This window comes from Gouania willdenowi, chromosome 17 (genome assembly GCF_900634775.1).
Source record: "Gouania willdenowi chromosome 17, fGouWil2.1, whole genome shotgun sequence".
Classification (NCBI taxonomy): Eukaryota; Metazoa; Chordata; class Actinopteri; order Blenniiformes; family Gobiesocidae; genus Gouania; species Gouania willdenowi.
The window spans coordinates 26823654-26835780 of record NC_041060.1 but is presented as its reverse complement, the minus strand read 5'-3'; the positions used below and the strand labels follow the sequence as shown (position 1 = coordinate 26835780).

Below are 12127 nucleotides of genomic sequence, written 5' to 3'. Positions count from 1 at the left end.
ACTTTTTTTCACAACACTGCCTCTGGTTGTGTTTATTTAGAAAAGGTTTTAAATGCACTTTTGGATCTTTCTGTGAGATATGTTTATTTATATATTTGTATTTTAAGGTAGAAAATAGCATTGCTTCTATCTCAGTAAGGTTTTAATGCACTTTTGATGTTCCTATGTCAGATATGTTTATTTTATTTGAACTAGAAGACAAAAATGTTTGTTCTTATAATTCAGAAATGAAAAATATTAGGTTGAGTGTTAGTGCTCTAAAAGAACTGTGTGACAGACAGAGTAGCTGTGGTTATTGCTGTATGACAATATCGCAATAACCATAAACGGCTCAGTTTTTAATTAATCCAATGCTTATTTTAGATGCCATTTTTTTTTTTTTTTTTTTTTTTTTTTTTTTTTTTTTTTTTTTTTTTTTTCTCACCTTGTTTGCACATGCTGTTGAAGGTTAACACTACAAGAAGTGCAATCTTTTAACAGCAATGCATATTTTATTATTGCAATTAAATAAATGAGTTTATTTCATTGCATAATTGTGACCATCACCAGCCCTCCCTAGGGAAGGGTAAATACTTTATTAAAGGGAGGATGTAAAAGAGAGAGGGCAGTGTTACACCAGGGTGAGGGGGGTGGGGGGGGGGGGAGTTAACAGGGAGGAGGGATACAAGATAGGAAAACGAATGGGTGGGGAATAATCAATAAGTTTCAAGTGATGTGATGTGGAAATTGTGGTTGTGTATATTGTGCTTATTGTTGTGTTATCAAGCCAGTCTGGTGACCAGTGTGCGGCTTAGGAATAATGGTGGTGGCTGTGAGCAGAGGAGGAAGTGAGTGGAAGTTACATAAAACAGGTATTTGGGAACAACGTGTCTATGGTTGAGCCCAGTATGAGTGTTATCCCACAGCCCGAGGCCAGTGCGTCCATGACAAATGTGATTCCAAGAGCCGCTACTGCAAAACCCATGAGCCGCCCCCGGGCCCGAAGAAGCAGTCGGGCCAGCAGAAAGAGCGAGAGATCTAGGGGCCCCCGGCGACCACCCCACGGCCAAGCAGCCCCCCGAACGCCCCCAAGGTCCCAAGCCGAGAGGCTGCCATTGCCCCCCCCATACACACCCGAAAAGCCCCCAAGGAGCCAAGGACCAAGCGCACCACGCCACCGACTCCAACCCCCAACCCCCAGGCCCCCCAGCCCCCCACCCCCCCACCACCACCCACACCCCCGCGCCCAGCCCCCGAGGGGAGGGCCCAGAGAGCCCCCCGCCCGAGACCCCAGCGGAGGAGCCAAAGCCCACGCCCAGCAGACGACCAGAGCCACGCCGAACAGGCAGCCGGCGGGCACCCGCCGGTGAGCCCAGAGCCAGCAAGGACCCGACCCCAGGCCAGGAGGACCCGGAATGGATGCAGCACCGGAGCAGCCCGCCCAGGGCGAACGACCAACCCCAAGCCGCATAAGGCACCAGGGGGCCGCTGGGAGTCCCCCGCCAGTCCCCAGGCACCCCAACCCAGCCCCCCCGGGCGCCCCAGATGCTGATGCCGCCCGCGCCACGAGCTTCAGTTCTTTAAAGCCAGGGCCCCTCCAGAGGCCAAGCCAGACCGCCCCGCCGGGATGTGGCCCCCTAATCCCACCCCGACACTCTGCCTCACGGGGGACTGCCCAAGCAGGGGCCGCACCAGAAGGTATGCAAGGGCGCGGCACGCGCCACCCGCCCCAGAAGACCCCCGCCAGGACCGGCCCGGCCAGCCGGCCAAGCACCCCGGGCCCCAGGAGTACCCCCAGGGACCAGGACCCCCAAGGGCAAGCCCCCGGGCCAAGCCCCCCGGGACGCCCCCCCACCCCAGCCCAGGTCCCGGCCACAGCCCAGCAGGACCGCACAGCCCCAGACGGCACAAGGCCAGCAGCCCAGGGCCCGCCGCCCCCCGGACAGCGCAAGCCACGGGGCAGCGCCCCCGCCGGCCCGCGAGCAACCGGCGACCCCCACCGCGGGGACGGAGGCACCCCATCGGCACACATCCAGCGCGGGACAGCAGCCCCCAGCCAAAGATGCCCCGGACCCCCCCACCAGTCCGCAGATGGCAGGACATACCCACCAGGCGGCCGAAAGCAACCTCAACCATCGGAAAGCTAACGCCGCCCCCCCAGTAAACAGCATCATCCCGAGGCGCCAAACAACCCTGCCCCCAACCCCGGTGAGGACACCAGCACCCCCCCAGCACACCCACCCCCCAAACCGGCGAGGCAGGCCGGCCGCCCGGGCCCGACACCGCGGGGCCCGCCCCCAAGGCCACCAGGAGACAAAGCAAGCACCAAGCCACACCCAAGGGGGAGGGCCACCCCCGCGCCCCACCCGGCCGACACAGCCCGGAACGACCCCGCAAGGAGAAACCCCGGCAACGCCCCCCCGAGCCCACCGCCACGCCCGACCGCACCATCTTGATGTGCTTTTACTCTATGCAGTGGCCCAGCCACCAACAGAGGGGCCAGGCCCCCACCGGAGAGGCCCCAAATATGTGTACCAACCCACCCCCTGTTATGGTGCCTCTCCTTCCCCAATGGAGAGGCACTTCCCGATCCCCTGTGTGAATGTGTGTGTTTGGTGAATGTATGGGGTTGTAATTAAAAGAAGGGGGATGGAGGGGAGCGGTGCTCCCCCTCCAGCCTCTGTGGATTTATGTGTATGTGGTGTAATAGGCCGGAGGGTGTAAATGATGATACACCCTCCGGGGGGTGACATGTTGAGATGCGATTAAAATTGGAGGGATTAGTAGGGCAACTAGAGTGGGAGGGCCGCCCCCACGCCACTACATAGTAACACAGGTGGCGGGCCCCTCCACCCCAGCCCACCCATCCAGCCCCCCAAGGGTTGGGTATTGGTGTGTGGTGCATTTAGTGAGTGAGCCGACCAGCGGGGAGTGGGGTGAAGTGAACAGGTAGGAGGCCTGTCCAGTGTGAGCCGGGCCCGTCCGCGTGGCGGGCCCGCGAGAGGGTAGATGGCGCAGACGGGCAAGTGGCACTGCGGGCCCCGGAACAGCACAGCCGGAGACCCCCCCCCACGGCACCCCCCAGACCGCGCCGGCCCCGCGGAGCACGGCGACACCCCCCACCCCCGGGTACAGCCAGGCACCAAACAACATCCCCCGGCGCCCCAGGGGGCGACCCCCGCCGCCCGCCGGCCCGGAGCAACGCCACCCCGCCACCAAGGGGAGCGGCCGAGCAGGGGGGAGGCCCATGCCCCACCAGGGCCAGCACAGGCCCACCCGGCGCCACGATACAACACTCTCCACCGGGAGGCGGCCCCGGCCCCCCGACGAGAGAGGACGCCATCCACCGCCAAGCAGGGCCATCCCGCCAGCCACGGACCGGCAAGCCAGAGTACCGAAGCACCCCCAGCCCGGAACCGCCCCCCACCCCCAACGGCGCCAATAGGGCCCCCCCCCCCCCACGGAGGCAATCCCCGACGACCACACACCGGCACGAGACACCCCCCCGACGCCAGCACACCCCGAACAACAGCGGGCCCAAGGCCACCAGCCCCGCCCCGCCCAAGGCTGCGCAGCGCCGCCACGAGCCGCGGCCGGTCCCCGGGCAGATGGCCGGAGAGCACCTCCCCGGACACGTAGCCCAAGGATCCGCCCCCGGGCACCCCCGCCCGGAATCGCGCCCACGGCGCCCGGTGCACCCAGCCAGCAGACCAGCCAATCCCAACGCGGATCCACCGGGCCAGGAACACGCGCCGCCCCCGCACACCCGCCCAATACGGCCCCCGGGGAGGCCCCATAGCACCCCTCACCCCACCCCCTAGCCATAACGTCCACGCCCCGGCCATCGCGGTCGTACAAAAGCCCCGAGGGGCCCGCCTGGCTCGCCGCGCAAGCGACATCCCTAGCAAAGGTGGCCCCAGGGAGCCAAGCCAAGGACCCGCAACGGGCCAACGGAGCAACCCACAGCCACACCCCGCCACCCAGCAACCCGGAGGCAATCGCCGACCCCGGGCAGCAGCCACCCCCAAAGCTACCCCACCCCGGATCCCCCGGACCGGAGCCAAGGACCCCACCACCCCAGGCCCCCAACGAGACCACCCCCGAGCCAACCCACCCGGCACGGCACCGCCCGTCCCCCAGGCGGGAGCCACAGCCCCCCCACCAGTGCCCCAGGCCAACGGGAGCCCCCCAAACCCAACCCCACAGGATGGCGGGCGCAAGAGCAAGGAGGAGGAGGGGGGGAGGACGAGACAGGGGGACAGGGAGCAAGGGAGGAGCGGCAGGGGAGCACGCAGGGCCCCAGCCCCAGAGACCAGCCAGATGCGCATGCAAGGGGCAACGGCGCCAAATCAAACAGCCCCGGGGACCCAGTGAACACCCAGAAGGAATGCACACCGTGCTGAGGCAAACAAGGCACCCCGGCAACCCCACCACCCCCTGACCAAGACCACCCAGAGGCCCAGGCGGCCCCGGCCTACAGTTGGGCTAGTGCGTTAGTAAAGAGTGGTGCTGGCAGTCGCTTGCAGGCTAGATCATAGGCTTTTAAAAAATTTAGATTTAATGCAATTAAAAAAGGAGTCCAACGCTCCTCAAGCACGTTATTTTTTTTTGTTTTCTGAGAGCGGACATTCTTTTTCCATGGAAATAAAATTCTGTGAGGAGATTTTGCCATTGGTTTATGTTTAGGATTTTTTTCTTTCCAATTTAGTAATATTGTTTTTTTGCAATGGCTAGTGCCGCAAGGATTGATTGTGATTGGTTTGCTGGAGGTTGAACGCATTGTCAGGTCTCCAATCAAACAAAGATTTGGAGATAAAGGAATTCTGTAGTCCAAAATGGAGGACAGTTTTTCAGTGATTAGAATCAAAAGTGTTGAACTGGGGCGCAAAGCCATAAGGCATGTAAATAGGAATCCGTGTATTCTGGGTGCACTGAGAGCAGATGTCTGTTGCTGAGAAGCCCATTTTATGCATTTTCTGTTGGGTAATGTGGGATCTGTGGAGGACCTTGTATTGAATTAGCTGAAGGTTTGTGTTTTTTGTCATCTTAAAAGTATTACAACAAATTTCTGCCCAGAAAATCAGTGCTCGGGGTTGATTGAGAGTTCGGCCTCCCACTTCGCGATTGGTAAGTAATTACAGTTAGTGTTCGAAAGCGCTCTGTATATTTTTGAGAGTTTTTTTGATTTGTTGAGATTTTTTTCATATATATAGCCAGTTCTGGAGGTTTGTAACGTAGTTAAGTCTAGTGGAGTGGTTTTCTTTATTGTCTCTGTTACTTGTAAGTACTGTAGAAAGTTACTTTTATTTATATCGAATGCTTGGGTTAGATTATTATATGACCTGATCTTGTCATTTTCAAAAAGGTCTTGGAGATGAGTGATTCCACTCTCTTCCCATGTCTTCAGATAGAGTGGATGTTTTTTTATTTTTAAAGTCGGGGTTTGTGCCAGATTGGAGAGAGTATACTAGTTTTTAATTGGCTATTTGTGATGTCCAGGGCTTTCCACATGCAGTCAGTGTGGAGGCAATTAGTGGGTTTTTAAAGCAGTTGTGATGTTTGAGGGTCGCAGTGATAAAAGGGAGATCAGAGAGTTTAATGTGTTTGCAGTCTAACTGTTCTATTTCTAGCCAGGTGTTGTAGTATTCTTTTGGATTTAGCCATTCTGTTAAATATAGTATTTGGTTGCTAAGTAATAATGCATGAAATTAGGGGCTTCTAAACCACCCTCGTCTTTGTTTTTTGAAGGGTAGAAGGCTTATTTTAGGTTTTTTTATTTCTAGTATAGAATTTTGTAGTTGTAGAATCTAATCTTTGAAACCATTGTTTTGGTGGTTCAGTGGTATCATTGAGAACAAGTAGTTTATTTTTGGTAAGATTTTCATTTTAACTGAGGGCTATCCTGCCAAGTAGTGAGATGGGGAGATTGTTCCATCTCCGCAGATCTTCTGTGACTTTGTCCAACATCGGATCATGATTTAGTTTAATTAATTCATTTAAGTTTGGTGATATATTTTAAGCCTAGATATTTTAATTGTATTTGTGGTGGAGGGGTGTTGTGGATTTTGGTGTGTTCAGGATTCCTAGAGTTTTTTGTCAAAGGGAGGATTGATGATTTTGTCCAGTTAGTGGAATAGTCTGATAATTTAGAGAAGCTGTTTATTAGATTAAAGACTTCCTCTAAAGAGGATTGCGGGTCTTCGAAATAGAGTAAAATGTCATCCGCGTAGAGATTGATTGTGTGTTCTGAGATGGATGAGTGGATTCCTTTAATAACAGAGTTCTGACGTACAGCTGCTGCGAGAGGTTCAACGAATATTGCAAAAAGCAAAGGTGAGAGTGGACAGCCTTGTCTGGTTCCCCTCTGCAGTGTGAAGCTTTGGGATGTTATTTTGTTTGTGGTTACTGAGGCCTTAGGTTTATTGTACAGGGTGGAGATCCATTGTATGAATGATTCTCCGAAGCCAAATTTGCCAAGGACAGTTAGGAGAATGACCAGTTTACTCTATCAAATGCTTTTTTCTGCATCGAGTGACAAGATTATGTTTTCTTTTTAGAGTTCTGTGCCATGTTGATCACATTAAACAGTCTTCTCACATTGTCTGTGGAGTGTCTATTTTTAATAAAACCTGTCTGGTCTTGGTGTATAATTGACTGTACTACTTTCTCTAACCTGGATGTGAGTGCTTTGGAAATAATTTTTAAGTCTGTGTTAATAAGTGAGATGGGACGATAGCTTGAGGGTAATATGGGGTTTTTGTCTGGTTTAAGTAACAATTTAATGTTCGCTGTATTCATGTGACCCTCCTACATGCCCCTTTATTTTTGATCTCTGTTACTACTCTGAAAAATAGTGGAGCCAGCATTGACCAGAAATGTTTAAGGAATTCAGCAGGGATCCCATCTGGACCTGGTGCTTGCCTGTTGACATGCTATCTAAAGCATTTTGTAATTCTTGTAAGGTTAATGGTGAGTCTAAGGTGGTTTTCTGATCTATAGTGAGCTGTGGTAGGTTTAGTTTATTAAGAAAGGTTTTAATATCTTCAGGGTCAGGGTTTAAATTTGATGAGTATAAGTTTTGATAATAATCATGAAAGATGTTATTAATGTCCTGAGGTAAGTTTAAAGTTTGACCTGCGTTATCAGAAATTGCTGCTATAAAGGAATTTTCTTTATTATGTTTGAGCTGATTTGCTAAATATTTGCCTGATTTATTATTGTAGTCAAAGTTTTTGTATCGTAATTGTTGCAAAATGAAGTCGGTTTTTTTAGATAAGATGATATTCAGATTAAGTTTTGTATTTTGGAGTTTTTTCCCCATAAAAGTTCAGAAGGGTTAGCTGCGTATTCTTCCGTAAGTTCTTTGATCTTTTCTTCAAGTGTTTTTTCTGCTATCTGTTCCTGTTTTTTCTTAAAAGAAGAGTATGATATAATCTTCCCTCTAATGACAGCCTTGCCAGTTTCCCAGAGTAAGGACGGTGATATTTCCGGGGAGTCGTTTGTCAATAGAAAGTCCTCCCATTCGTTTCTATAATTTTTTTCAAATTTACTGTCATTAAGTAATGACGTGTTAAAGCGCCATAGAGAGGATACTTTCTGATTAGAGTCACACTGCAGGGTGAGGGATATTGGGGAATGATCGCTAATAATTATAGGATGTATTTTAGATGAACATCTTATGTACGATGGAATTATTTGAAAGAAAAAAAAGTCAATTCGGGAGAGAAGGATTTATGCACGGGGGAGAAGAAGGTATATTCTTTTTTAGTTGGTTTATTCAGTCTCCATACATCTCCTATTCCAAGATCTTCCAGTATCCATTAATACTTTAGCAGATCGAGATGGTTTTGTATTTGAGCACTTACTAGATCTGTCCAAATGATGTGTTGAGCGCCAGATTGAAGTCACCTCCGATGATTAGAGACGAGTCGCAGAAAGGTCTGAAAGCTCGAGAAAATTCTATGGAAAAATCAGGGTCATCATTATTGGGGGCATATAGATTAAGAATTGTGAAACATTTATTATAGATTACTACTTTGATAATAATATATCTACCCTCTGGGTCTATGACGGAGTTTGATTATTGTTAACGGGTAACTTTTGTTGAGAATAACCGAGACTCCTCCTTTGTCTGGAATTGAAACATGAATTATATATCTTGTTAAAATTTGAATCTGTCAGGGATTTTTCTTCTGATTTAAGTAAGTGAGTTTCTTGAAAGAAGACAATGTCTGCATTTAATCTTGATACATAGTCAAATATCTTAATCTTTTAGCCTGTGAGCGAATGCCACGCACCATTCCAAGAAGTTACTGTAAACTGATACATGAATGAGGTGAGTGTTAGTCCATACAGGTGGAGCATAGTGAGAATCTGTGAGCATTTGTGCACACTGTGTTGTAAAAGCTTGGATGCAAGGAAATAAGAAGAGGAGACTATTTATCATGCGATAGCACCCACGGGGTAAAGGACTGGATTGAATAGGTTAGTGAAAAGCACACAAACTACATGACAACAACCAATATCAAAGATAAAAGGAGCAAGGGGTAATTATAGGGGTATAGGTGGGGGGTGTTGTGTGTTGAGTGATGTGAACGAAAAAAAAGATTGAGGGGTTCGAGACGAGTGAGTTGACATGAGGGTAGAGAGTGTCCTGTGAGAGAGTACTGCCAAAAGTGTTTGACCAAATCTAAGCCAATATGTAGCATACATACAAACATACATACACATACGTGTCTTATATACCTATCCATGTTTTTTTTTAGTGTTATTATCTTTATGTATTTATTATTTTAATTATTATTATTGTTATATATATACATATATTTTTTTATTATTATTTTTTTTTTTTATGGAGTTATCATTATTTTATATATATTTTCTCTATTTATATATATATATATATATATATACATATACACACCTATATATACATATATATACACATATACTACATACACATATAACATACATACATACACATATATAACATACTATATACACATACATACATACACACATACATACACATACATACATATACATGCACATCATACACACAAACATATACACATACTATATATATATATCTATATATATAACACACACATACATATACATACACACACATATATAAACAATACACATACACACACATACTACATACATATGTATACATACACATACACACACACATACATACATATGTATACATACACATACACACACACATACATACACACTTTTTTTTTTTTTTTTTTTTTTTTAAATGTATTTATTGTTTTTATTTGCCTTTTCTTTTGTTTTTTTTTTTTTAATGTACAGATATATACATACACACACATACAACATATATATTATTTAATTTTTTTTTTAAAATAATGCTACCTTAGCTTCACCATGAGTGGAGAATTATCCTTTCAATGTTAACTCACATAACACCTGTGTTTTTTTTTTTTTTTTTTTTGTTTTTTTCACTTCATTATTATTATTATTTTTAGATTTGTCTTTCTCAGTAGAAGCCAGGGGTGATTGTTTAAGTCCCTAAACAGTTGGCATCTATGTAAAGCTTGTCTACGACCAGTTTGGAATTTTTGCCTTTCTGTCGGTTTTCTTTAAAGATAGGATACGGGTTTTTCGACGTTCGTTTTATGTCCCGAGGGAATTGATCGTTCATGCCGAATTGCGTACCTTAAGTTCCCGACCCTTACTTTAACCTGGATCTTCTGTTGAAAGTGCTCAAATTTGGCAAGGATGGGACGTGGACGGTTTTCTCTCCGTGGTCCCGAGGCGATGGACACGGTGAAATGTGATGTTTTTTCACGGTTTCTGCCGGATTTTAAGCGCCGACGACATGAAGTCTTTCACGCATTTTAGATGCCATTTGACTTCAGCAAAAGTGTAACTTTTAATTGTGTTTCAGCGTGGGTTGGCTATGTGTTACTCTCCATCATTAGCGGGGTATATACATATATACCGTATTTTTCGGACTACAAGGCGCACCGGATTATAAGGCACACTATCAATGAATGGGTCTGAACGAGTCTAATTTCATACATAAGGCGCACCGGTCTGTTGTTATTGTTATTGTTATTATTAAGGCTCATTAAGCGAAACAAAATAGTCTGATAAGTCAAACTTTATTCAACTCATTAACAATAATTCTCAACATTGTTCAGGTTTAACAAGGGATTGTAACGATTAATCGTAAGGCAAGTTAAAAATCGATTCATAGGCATAACGATTCACATCGATGCTGCAGTACTTTTTTAAACCCAGCAGAGGGCGCTACCCAGAAGTGTTGGCGGCGAGCGAAATCTGCTATACTTTCTTTCTGGCCATCTTCTATCTTAAACATATTCATAAATGATTCATTACCCCTTTAGCACCGAATAATATCTGATAATATTACGTGAATATCTGTAAAAGTCCACGTTTTCTCTATTAGCTCTGTCTGCTAGCAATTATCTCTCTTCTTCACACTGCAAAATATCTGCATGCCAACCAACCACTGGGTTACCAGCGCCCTCTGCTGTCCAAACAAATATCTGAACCTAAATACCATAAAATGACTGTTTTAAGTCCAATTGTTAAGGCACAAAATACATTTTCAGTTGCACTTTAAAAAGAAAAAGAACTATTATGCAGTTTTGTATTGTTTACTATAGAACCAGAATTTAAATAATAAGCTTCTTCTTCATTTGTATTATTCCTTTATTTATTTCATTCAAGATTTATTTTTAATTAAATTGCATTGTTTTGAATAGTTTATCAACTGATTCTTTTGACAATGAAAAATAGTATAGTATTTTCCCAAAAAAAATAAAGGAATATTTTTCAGTCATTTATATACAGTCCCATTTTGTAAAATTAATCGTGAGAGAATCGTATCGTGAACCCAGTATCGTGAATCGAATCGTATCGGGAGTTGAGTGAATCGTTACATCCCTAGGTTTAACACAAGAACAATACACTCACTTTTTCAGTTCAGTATGTTGAAGCAAAGTACTGGTACATATCACTCCACGAGGTGTCTGACTACAGTAGCCCTGATGCGTGGTGCAGCGTCATAGTTTACCAAAGTTGTACTAAAACATTTTGACATATTAATTTCATACATAAGGCGCACCTGATTATAAGGCACACTGTCAATTTTTGAGAAAATTAAAGGATTTTAAGTGCGCCTTATAGTCCGAAAAATACGGTAGATAGAGAGAGAGAGAGAGAGAGAGAGAGAGAGAGAGAGAGAGAGAGAAGGTCTCGAGTTTCACTTCACAAATAAGGAATGAAAACAAATTTATATAAAAAATTGGGAAAACTGTAATTCAAACTTTTGACTACTATGGGGGGCAATGCCCCTCCCGCCCCTGCAAACTCTGCATCTGCTCCAAACCTCCTTGTAACACTCCACTTTCCTTTGTTGTTTCACGTCTAATCTGGCAGTAATAATTGTAAAGTATAATGCTGAGAACAGTCCCAGTCTCCTCTTCTGTTTACAAATACCGCATCATGTTTTCTCGGAGAGGAGTGGTCATGTGTCGGAAAAAGTGTTCCCATAGTGCTTTAGCGACACATTTCAATATCGAAACATTTGAAATACCTCCTCATGAAAGCATTGAACTTTTTAGCGATATTTGAGTGCTCTTTCAAAATTCAGGCATTTCCATTACCAGTTATTATTGCGCTATTTAGATTTTATGCATTTCTAAGGGTAATGGAAACCCATCTATTGATACTGTACTGATGATAAATGCAGAATATTCGTGATTTAACTGTCTGTGAAAAAAGAAGCAAAAGACCAAATATGAACTTGCTATCTGTTTTTCAGAGAAACTGGCAGCAAGTTTTTAAAATGACTGATGATTATGATAAATTAAAAACTATTACACTGAGCCTGTCAGAGGACAGTTTTAGGACAATAAAACCTACTTTGGTGCTTAAATAGGGCATATATAGTAAGGTAAACTGTCTGGCCTGGATTTCTGAGAGACATTTAGTTAATCCTCATGGTTGAGCTCCTATTTGCATAATCCCTTTATGTCCAAATCCATACGTTCTCTTAATGCTTCCTCTATCAATCGCGGCCAAACGCAGTTTTGTCGTTTTGGCACCCACAGTTCAACAAAGCCAACTACATATTTGTGTGCAT

At 45.9% G+C, this 12127-nt stretch overlaps 1 protein-coding gene across 1 annotated transcript in view; it reads left to right on the top strand.

Moving 5' to 3' along the window:
- gpc1b (glypican 1b) overlaps positions 1-12127 on the top strand; it is a 127088-nt gene that overhangs the window by 105957 nt on the left and 9004 nt on the right. The gene's annotated exons all lie outside the window — the stretch shown is intronic.